Source organism: Eublepharis macularius, chromosome 3, assembly GCF_028583425.1.
Source record: "Eublepharis macularius isolate TG4126 chromosome 3, MPM_Emac_v1.0, whole genome shotgun sequence".
NCBI lineage: Eukaryota > Metazoa > Chordata > Lepidosauria > Squamata > Eublepharidae > Eublepharis > Eublepharis macularius.
The window spans coordinates 180,112,480-180,123,556 of record NC_072792.1 but is presented as its reverse complement, the minus strand read 5'-3'; positions in this window follow the sequence as shown (position 1 = coordinate 180,123,556).

The following is an 11,077-nucleotide window of genomic DNA, read 5'->3' as shown; positions in this document are numbered from 1 at the left end:
AAATAAATATTTTCTGTAAAAGAGGGGAAAGCTGAGAACTACAGGTTTAATATAACCTCGATGAAATAAAATGAGTTAGTAGCAGAGTTTTGCCAAACTCATGACAAACTGCTTTGTTTCAAATTTCTAGAATCCCGTTCTTATCACAATGTTTATTAGAAACACTGTCCTATTCATTATATTGACTTTCACTGTGTAACCCACCTTGAGTCTCCATGAGAAAGGCAGACTATAAATAACGTAAACTAGAATCATAGACTCACAGAATCCCGGCATTCCACTCTTCTGCACTGCTGTGTGCATTGCCGTTCAGAACCAGGCTCTCTGGAGGAAAGAGCAAGTTAATATTTTTGCCTGCTTCCTTGAAATCTGGAGCAAATATTCAATTCACTTGGAGGGAAGCAGGTTTGTAGATCAGCGTCTGGATTAAAAACACATCTTGGCATGGGAATCATTTAAGGCTGTGGTCTTATGCGCATTGCGCACCAAGTTCAATTGCACTGGATGGCACTTAGAGTCATAGAATTATAGAGTTGGAAGGGACCTCCAGAGTCATCTAGTCCAACCCCCTGCACAATGCAGGAAATTCATAACTACCTCCCCCACACGCACCCCCAGTGACCCCTGCTCCATGCCCAGAAGATGGCAAAACACTATCAGGATTCCTAGCCAAACTGGCCTGGGGAAAATTGCTACCTGACCCCAAGGTGGTGATGGGCATTACCTTGGGTATGTAAGAAGGGGCCATGAGAACTAAGCACTGATGTAACTCCTCCTGCCCTCCCTCTCATGATCTGCCCAGGTTCACAGAATCAGCATTGCTGTCAGATGGCCATCTAGCCTCTGCTTAAAAACCTTCAAAGAGGGAGAGCCCACCACCTCCCGAGAAAGCCTGTTTCACTGAGGGGCTGCTCTGTCACGAAGTTCTTCCTAATGTTTAGCTGAAAACTCTTTTGATTTAATTTAAACCTGTTGGTTCTGGTCTGACCTTCTGAGGCAACGGAAGACAACTAAAAATAAAACAAAACTCATGGAGGGAGAGTCCATCAGTGGCTAATAGCCATGTTAATTAAATGGATCCTCCATGTTCAGAGGTAGTATACCATTAAAACTAATTGAAGAGGTGGGAGGCTTTGGCCTTTGCACCCACACTTGCGGGCTTTCCAGGGCTAGGCATTTTAAGAAACATGATGTTGGACTCAGAGCTAAGCTACAAGTGATGCCTTACACAGGTTGGACACTTGTCAGCTTCCCTCAAGTTTTGATGGGAAATGTAGCATCCTGGTTTCACAGCTGTAATGGAGAGCCAAGCTGTGAAACCAGGACTCCTACATTTCCCATCAAAACTTGAGGGAAGCTGACAAGTGTCCAACCTGGGTAAGGCATCACTTGTAGCTTGGCTCTCAGTGGACTGTTGGTTTAGTCCTGCATGGCTGTTTTTCTGTTTCATGTTCCAGTATTTACAGAGAAGCTTCAGGATGTATTTGAAAGGAAAACTTCTCTCACTAGTCACATTTTCCTTCCCTCTCACACACATACGCACACGCAATAAAATCTTGGAACTTGCTCATCTTTGATATTTATTTTGCACTTATTTTCATGTTTCAGTACATCAGGCAAGTCCAATAACCTTCCCTTAAGACTAGATGGAGGCTTTGTTCCAGGAAAAGGACATTCTTGTACATGTGGAAGGAAATGTAGTGGAGAAAAATCATGGAAATCCTGATTTAAGCCATGGGCGGTTAAGGAACCGGGTGCAGCAAACGACAAACAAACTGATCCTTCGAGGAAAGGCTGAAGAATCTGGGTTTTTTTAGTGAGAGAAAAGACAACTAAAGCCCCTTCTGCACCGGAGATGTAACTCCTCACTTGCCCTGAAGTCAAGCCGAAAGGCATGGAATCTGCATCTATGTGGCCGTTTGCACCTCTCATTGGAGCAGCGATGATGAATCGCTAGCAAAGCTCTATTCCTGCCTCCGTCTCTGTTGCCCCCAAGCATCTTTTTCTCCACCATGGGATAAAAAGAGAACCCAAAACTCAATTATTTCTGATACCCAGATACTTAGCCCCCGATTTGGCTGTGCCAGGAAGGCCAAGCAAGGCCTCAGAAGCCTGTTAGCAGTGGGAGTAGGCCTGCCTACGATTCCCAGGAGGCCACGGGCCGTTTTGGCACCCTTTTTGGCCAATCAGAACACAGAGGGCTAGTGCTATATAAGCCTGGGTTCTTTCTCCCAGGGAGCAGGCCAGAGGAGGTTCCTGCTAGGGGGAGAGGCCCTCATCCAGGTAGGGTAGGGGTAGGGGTAGGGGTAGGGGTAGGGGTAGGGGTAGGGGTAGGGGTAGGGGTAGGGGTAGGGGTAGGGGTAGGGGTAGGGGTTGGGGTAGGGGTAGGGGTAGGGGTAGGGGTAGGGGTAGGGGTAGGGTAGGGTAGGGTTGGGTTGGGTTGGGTTGGGTTGGGTTGGGTTGGGTTGGGTTGCCAGTCTCCAGGTAGCAGCTGGAGATCTCCCGGAATTACAACTGGTCTCCAGGCCACAGAGATCAGTTCACCTGGAGAAAATGGCTACTTTGGCTGGTGGACTCTATGGAATTATGCCATGCCAAAGTCCTTTCCCTCCCCAAACCCCACTTTCTCCAGGTTTCTCCAGGTTTTACCTTCGAGATCTCCAGGAATTTCCCAACTTGGAGCTGGCAACCCTAAGGTAGGGTGAAAGGCAGGCCTGGCAGGCAGAGGGACAGTGAGTTCAGTTGTGCTAGGGCCTTTTGTTTATTTTGCTTTCACCCATCTATTGTTACAGATGCACCTTGCTTCTTTGTTTGTTTGTTTGATATTAACTGACCTCCTTGTAAATAAATCCTTTTGTCTGCTGTTACTCTGCTGGGTCCTCATGCCTGTTTACTGGCCAAGCTACGGAGTTCTGAAGGGTTGGGAGGGTACTCTGGGCCTTCCCAAGGGACCCTAAATCCCAGAGTGGTGGCAGCGTAAGGGGGCTCACGCCACCTGAGGCATGACACTCCACCATGGGATAAAAAGAGAGTCCAAAACTCAATTATTTCTGATACCCAGATGCTTAGCCCCCTATACAATATTCCCACCAGTGGCAAAGCGAAAAGAATAAAAAGGGAACTTCCCCCTGCCTGCTTTCAAACCAGCGATTCATCGATCCTGTGCTGGACTTAAACATTTAAAAAACAAAAAAGAGGAAAGAGGGGAGGGGAAGAATGGGAAGGAGGGGAGTAGCTGGCTAGATGAGAGTAGCCAATCACAATGCAGTGGGCTGGCCAGGGGCAGGAGAGGGAGGAAGAGGATGGAACACCAAAAACAGAATAAAGAGTAGGCATGGGGGAACAGCTTCCTGCAAAGGAGATTTTTTTAAAAATAAGACAGGGTAAAAGCGCTCCCAAGAAATCTGCAGAAAAGCTGCATAGTAGCCAGAGTGACTACTTATGGCTGCAAAATCTGGTACAGATAGTCACAAAGAAAACGCTGCAGTATGGGAACTGAACTGGCAAGACTGACCCATGCAGATTCAGGTTCTATGGAGCTGTGACAGAATAAAATTCTGGAATGGATGGAGAAAGTGGACAAAGACAGGGTTTTTTTTTTCTTTCTCCCCCATAACACAATGAAACTCATGAGCAGTAGCTTCAGGATAGACAGACAGACGTACTTCTTCACACGATGCACAATTCACTTACGGAACTCACTGCCACAAGAGAGCAGCGATGGCCACTAGAAAAAATGGCTTTAAAAGAGGACTAGACAAATGTATGCAAAATAGACTTATTAATGCCTATGTAAAATCCCCATGTTCAGAGGCAGTGTGCTTCTGAGTTCCAATTTTCTTGGTGAACACTTGCTAGGAGAAGCTCTTAAGTACGTGCATTTTAGAGGTATCTGGCTGACTACTGCGAGAGACAGGATGTTGGGCGAGACGGTCCTGCGATCTGATCCGGCACGGCTTTTCTTCTCAAACCAATCCCAGAAGGCCAAGGTCTTCAGAACCAACAGCCCTTAACACCCTTTTAATTGAAGAGTGAATGAAGGATGTGGGTGGACTTAACATAGGCGTGAACCTGAAGAAGCAGGCCAGTGAGAAAGCCAGATGAAACCCAAAACAAACTTCTGTTTCACAAGAGGAATAAAGTCTTAAGACAAACAGGATAAGGGTGAATGAAAACCAGAATCCAGTGTTACTACTGAGTAAAGACAGAAGCCATGAACAGACAGCCAGAAATTCCGAACACTTAAAATTACTGGGGATTACAGGCGTTTTTTTCGACAAGATTCCTCGGACATTTTGGTCCTCCTGTTGCAGCTCTTTATTCTGAAGCCTACTGGCTTGGTGAGGACTGAGCCAAAATGATCTGCCTTTTGGTGGACACTTTTGGCCCTGCTCAGGGGTCATTTCGTAGAAAAAGAGCCAGAGGAACTCATTAGCATAACACATTAGCATAACTCATTTGCATATGCCACACCCTTGGTATCACTGGAAATGTGTCATTAGCATAACTGATTTACATATGCCACACACCCTGACATCACCTATCCTGGCTGCTTTGGACCCAGTCCAGGGCCGAAATTGGGCCCAAAATGGCAAAAGGGGGTTGAAACTGACCGGAAAGGGGCCCAAAATGGTCAGGATTGGGCCACTGCTGAATAGGAGCATGATCCACCACCCATCAAAGGCCCGATCTGGGCCATTTCAGCCCCAGGCTGAAATCCAGGACGAAATGGGCTCAAAATGGCCGAGAGTCTGGTGGGCGGGGCCACCTGACATGTTCCCCCTCGAAATGAGCCCTGGCCCTGCTGAAAAAAAATGTTATTGAGTAGTCGACTTTTTGGTCCGAAAGAAGACTGAGAATAACAGAAGCGCCATACTGCATTTGACCGAAGGGGGCTGGCATGGAATGGCCTAAAAGGCAATTGCACACAAAGCAAGGGAGAGCCTTGTGTTGCTGGCTGTGGGCTTGATCCGTTACAGAGCACCTGACTGGCACAGCGCTGCTACTCTTAGTAGTGGAAAGCTGGCAAAAGGGGAGGGAGGGTCCATTTGCCAGCCTCTATGGGGCAGTTTTACTAATGAAGGTTAAAGGAGAAAGCGCCAAAGCAGGATTACATCTGAACATCACGAAGACAAAAGTAATGGCTACTGAGGAATTACACAATTTTAAAGTTGACAATGAGGAAATTGAAATTGTCCAAGATTTTCTATTCCTTGGCTCAATCGTCAAACAACAGGGAAGAAATCAGAAGGAGATTGAGACTCGGAAGAGCAGCTGTGAGGGAGCTAGAGAAGATCCTTAAAGATAAAGATGTCTCTCTGGGGACCAAGATAATCCAAACTATGGTATTCTCCGTTACTATGTATGGATGTGAAAGTTGGACAGTGAAGAAAGGTCACTGGAAGAAAATTGATTCATTTGAAATGTGGTGCTGGAGGAGAGTTTTGCCGATACATGGACAGCCAAATAGACAAATAAGTGGGTACTAGATCAAATCAAGCCTGAATTCTCCCTAGAAGCTAAAATGACAAAACTGAGGTTATCATACTTTGGTCACATCGTGAGAAGACAAGATTCTATGGAAAAGTCAATAATGCTAGGAAAAGTGAAAAGCAGTAGAAAAAGAGGAAGACCTGAAACGAGATGGCTTGACTCAGTAAGAGAAGCCACGTCCTCCAGTTTGCAGGATCTGAGCAAGTCTGTTAATGATAGGACGTTTTGGAGGTCTTTCATTTATAGGGTTGCCATAGGTCGGAGGTGACTTGATGCCATATAGCACACACATACACACACACATAGGGCAGTTTACTCATTCTGGATTGTCTATGCACGGAGAACTCCAAGCTAGCAGGTGGTGGATCAATATTTCCTCAGTGACCAAATATTGTCACAGGTATTTGGGAGGAAAGAGCCACCCCGTCCACAGACCTGCTTCTTTGAAGAATGGACTCTCCAGGAGGAGCTTTAGAAGGTTTACCATCTGGACGTTGCTGATTATTATTTATAATTAGTGCTAACACGTATGGAAAGGAAGAGTTGTGTTGCAATTGCGAAAGCAACTTCAGTTTAATACAGTATAAGGATGGCACATTCTAGAGAAATCAGGGAAATGTTCTGACCCACAGAAGGTACCGTTTTCTGATAGTCTCACAACAACACATACCTTATTTTGGAGCTCTTTGGGTGGGAACCCACTTGGTTGTTCGATCTGATCCAATTGCTTTTGCGTTAAGTCCTGTAATTACTATAATTTATTCCATTTTCAAGAGGCTGGGAGATATGAGATTGATATATCTCTAGGGTTTTGCATGCAACCTAGCCCTCTTTCCTCCGGCTATTGCCAGTTCTTGTACTGAATTGCCATTTTAGCAACAAGCTTTGAGATACGCCATCACGTTTATTTATTATTATTAATTTATTTTATTAAACTTCTATTCCGCACTCCCCACAAACAGGCTCAGGGCAGATCACATCATTTAAAAACAATAAGCATAATTTCACAATATCCATAAAAATTCATTAAAAACACATTATAGTTCATGTTCAATTTATGACAGTAATAAAAAAAATTCAAGATGGCAGCAGTCACTGTTTGGCTATATTCATCAACAATTGAACAGTCAAAGAAGAATGTATTTATTGGAGAGCTGGAACCAACTTTGGTTGGTTGATATGAACCAACAGCTTTTGTGTTAAGCCCAGTAATTTACAGAATTTATTCCTGTTAGAGCGAGTGTTAAACTACGCTGCGGAATTAAACGCCGAGCTGGTCAGAGAGGCAAAAGCTTTATTTGAGGAAGTTACATACTTGAGGGAAAGGGGGAGAGATAGATCCTAGCTATCTGACTACATCTTGCAGAGAGAGAGAAGAAGTGTGGAGCAGGAGAGAGAAGAAGCAGGATATTGCCCTGTTTAGCCCAATAGGAGACAAGACAAGGAAATGACCCCCAGGAAACAAGAGAGGTGCTACTCTCACTGTCCTAACTAAGTGATCCTTGCTGCCCCCTGCATGGTAGGCTCTTCTTACTTCTTGCTGCTGCAGTACACCAGACATTGTTATTTCTAACAATTCCACTCTCAGGAAACGTGCAGAATCTAGGCTGCTAAATGTAAAGGTTATCGGACAGTTGGAACCAACTTTGGTTGGTTGATAGGAACCAATAGCTTTTGTGTTAAACTCTGCAATGTACATAATTTATTCCACTATCAAGAAAAGTGCAGAATCTAGGCTGCTGAATATAAAGGTAATTGGAGAGCTGGAACCAGCTTTGCTTGGTTGATAGGAACAAATAGCTTTTGTATTAAGCCCAGTAATTTACATAATTTATTCCACTCTAATGTGCAGGATCTAGTTTGCAGAATGTGAAATGTATCGGACATGTAATGAACTTCTGAAAGGCTCTTTTAAGGGGGTTGGACAGGTTTGGGGAGGATAAGTCTATTGTTGACTGTTAGCTACACAACAGCCGAAGAGGGGCTCTTCCAGCTTCAGAAATATTATGCTTCCGATTGTCAGATATTGGGGTGATCAGCTTGGAGGAGCTGCTACTGATGGACCTACTTTGTCCACTTCCTTGTGGTGTCTGACAGCCCTCTTTTGGAAATAGGAAGTTGGACGAGAGGAACCATTGTTCTGTTCCAGCTCCTATTATGCTTTTATGCGGCTGCTCTACAAGGTCAAACGCTGGTCACTAGTCCAGAGGCCGTCTTGTTTGCTGTTCCACCAGCATGCCTTTTGCAAAGGTTGAGATGGTTTAACCACTCTGGAATGTGTGTTGCATCCATTCCACCCATGCTTCTGAGCTCACCTGACAGAAATGCGGAACCGTAAGGAAATGGTTGGCATTCAGGTTTCCAACAGCCTATCATTCATTCAGAAGCTTTGCCAAACCAACAGCTTTTCTGGTTTCAAAAGATTTTGCAGAGAGAGTGAACGAAAGAGCAAGAATGAGAGACAGAAATAATTCCGTGTTTAAAACCAGGAAGGTAAAGAAAGGACAACATTTTATGAGTCCTTATCGTCTCTCTTAAGCCTGTATTTGGAGATTAACTAGGGTATCTGAGAAGAGATTTATCAATGGCTTTTAGAACTCCACCTCCCCTCTCTTAAAGTCATTTAGGGTTGCCAACCTCCGGGCGGACTATAGTTAACAGAACATAATGAAAGCTAACCACAAACAATCAAGGAATAGTCAAAAATATTTATATCTCTCTATCTCTATAGATATAGATATATAGAGATAAATATATATTTGGTAAAGTGCAAGGGAGAATAAATATATTTGATTTAAATAAATATGTATTGTTTTTATACAATAATTTCAGAAGTCACAATTCACAATTCCACAAATTCCACAAACTGGAGAGCCAGTTTGGTATAGTGGTTAAGAGCATGGGACTCTAATCTGGAGAGCCGGGTTTGATTCCCCTCTCCTCCACGTGAAGCCAGCTGGGTGACCTTGGGCGAGTCACAGTTCTCTGGAGCTCTCTCAGCCCCACCCACCTCACAGGGTGTTTTGTTGTGAGGACAATAATAACATACTTTATAAACTGCTCTGAGTGGGCATTAAGTTGTCCTGAAGGGTGGTATATAAATCGAATGTTGTTGTTGTTGTTATTTACAATAGATGACTGGGGAGGGCAGTGGCAAAACCACCCCGTAACAAAAAGTCTGCCAAGAAAATGTCATGTGATGCGACGTCCCCCTATGGGTCAGTAATAACTTGGTGCATGCACAGGGGACTACCTTTACCTTTACCATTTACAGAAGTAGGGTTATTTATAGAGGCTTGAGGTCCTCTGCTATTTAACATTGACTTTTTGTACCTCTCTATCTTCTACTGTAAATGAGACTCGTGGAATTGTGAATTGCAACGTATGAAATGGTTATACAAAAACCATACATATTTATTTAAATCAAATATGTTTATTCTGCCTTGTACTTTACCAAATATATATATACATGGATATAAATATTCTTGACAATTTCTTGATTGTTTGTCGTTAGCTTTCACGGTGTTCCGTTAACTATAGTCCTTGTTCTGTGACACTCTCTGTTGTTGTAGAACCTCCAGGTGGATCCGGGAGATCTCCCAGAATTACAAATGATCCCCAGACTATATATCAGTTCCCCTGGAAAAAATGGATGCATTGCAGGGTAGACTCTGTGGCATTATATCCCGCTGAGGTCCCTCCTATTCTTAAACTTCACCTTCCCCAGGTTCCTCCTCCAAAATCTGCAACAATTTTGCAACCCAGAGCTGGCAATCCTACTCCTGAAATCCCCCCCCTTTCCCAAACCAAACCCTCTCCAAGCTCCATACCCAACTCTCCAGGAATTTCCCACCCTGAAGTTGGCAAGCCTATCCTACATAAAAAGTTAGGAGATCCTGCATGCCTGTCACACCACACCATGCCTAGTATGGTGCAGAGACGCTGCAGGCATCCATTACACAAAAAAACCCAAACACTGGTAAGAGTTAAGCCTCTCTAAAATCCTTCTACCCTGGATGCCTGATCTGTAATCCCAGTCTGGATTGGGAAGAAATGAATCATGTGCATGAAGAGGCATTCCCTCTTGTACTGTGTATGAAGAGGCACTCCCTCCTGTACTAGGCATGAAGAGGCACTCCTTTCTGTATTGTGCATGAAGAGGCACTCCCTCCCACACTGTGCATGAAGAGGCACTCCCTCCTGTACTGTGCACGCACTCCCTCCTGTACAGTGCATGAAGAGGCATTCTCTCCTGTACTGTACACAAAGAGGCACTCCCTCCTGTACAGTGCATGAAGAGGCATTCCCTCCTGTACTGTGCACGAAGAGGCACTCCCTCCTGTACTGTGGCGCTCCCTCCTGGACAGTGCATGAAGAGGCACTCCCTCCTGTACAGTGCATGAAGAGGCACTCCCTCCTGTACAGTGCATGAAGAGGCACTCCCTCCTGTACTGTGCTCCAAGAGGCACCCTCTCCTGTACTGTGCACAAAGAGGCACTCCCTCCTGTACTGTGGCACTCCCTCCTGTACAGTGCATGAAGAGGCACTCCCTCCTGTACAGTGCACGAAGAGGCACTCCCTCCTGTACTGTGCACGAAGAGGCACTCCCTCCTGTACTGTGCATGAAGAGACACTCCCTCCTATACTGTCACTATCTGCTAATTCTGGAAAGAAGCAATGGGAGAGAACCATCTTCACAATGCCATGAAAGGACCCTCAAAGCACAGGGGCCGCCAGACTGCAACCCGAACATCAGTACCATTCCATTCAATGTTCTGATGCAAGAAAGGATGTGGGACCTGCTGTGGTTCCGTCCACCTGTTCTTTGCATGATCCTTTTATTTTTGCCTAACCGTTCTCCCCACCTGGCCACCAGCTTTTCTGGAGGCCTGAGATTCTTATGGCAGGATGAGAAAGCGACAGGCCCAGGGGCGGAACAGGCAGCTGGCTCAATCTGCCTCTACTTTAGGGTCTGAAAGGCACAAACCAGATCTCCAGGTTGAAGCCTGGCAACTCAACCAAAAGCCATCTGGTTGGCTGCTCTTGAAAAGAGAATGTAGGACTGGATGTCTGCTCTGAGAAGGCAAAATATTCCAGAGCGAAGCCTTGGGATTTGAAACAGATCTTGGAGAAAGGCTCAGCCCAAATTTAGCTCTGGTAACAAACCAAGTTGAACAAGCCCTCTTTTGCTTAGCCTTGGATTCTCTTTTAACGTTCCTCCTCTCCGCCCCGAGGAAATTCGGTCACACCTTGCCTTCTGGTTTCTAAGGAATAAGCAGCTCGGTTGGGTGGAAATGTCTGAGTGCCGCGGTGGTGCAGGGCAGTTGATGCCATTGCTGCAATTTGGAATGATGACACGGCACCTGGCACTTATAGAGAAGTGGGGTAAAATTCTGAGCTTGAACATAGAAGTGGCATGAGATTCCACGAAACAAGCCGGAGTTGCAACCAGGTGTTCAAACAGTGTCCAAACAGCCCCTGCTTGTGTGATGTATGGGTTAGCACAGGGACTATCGACCTTGTCAGTCCTTGGCAGTTAGACCCCCAAGTTCTCCTCAGTTAACACACAGGTGTTTCAGCTGAA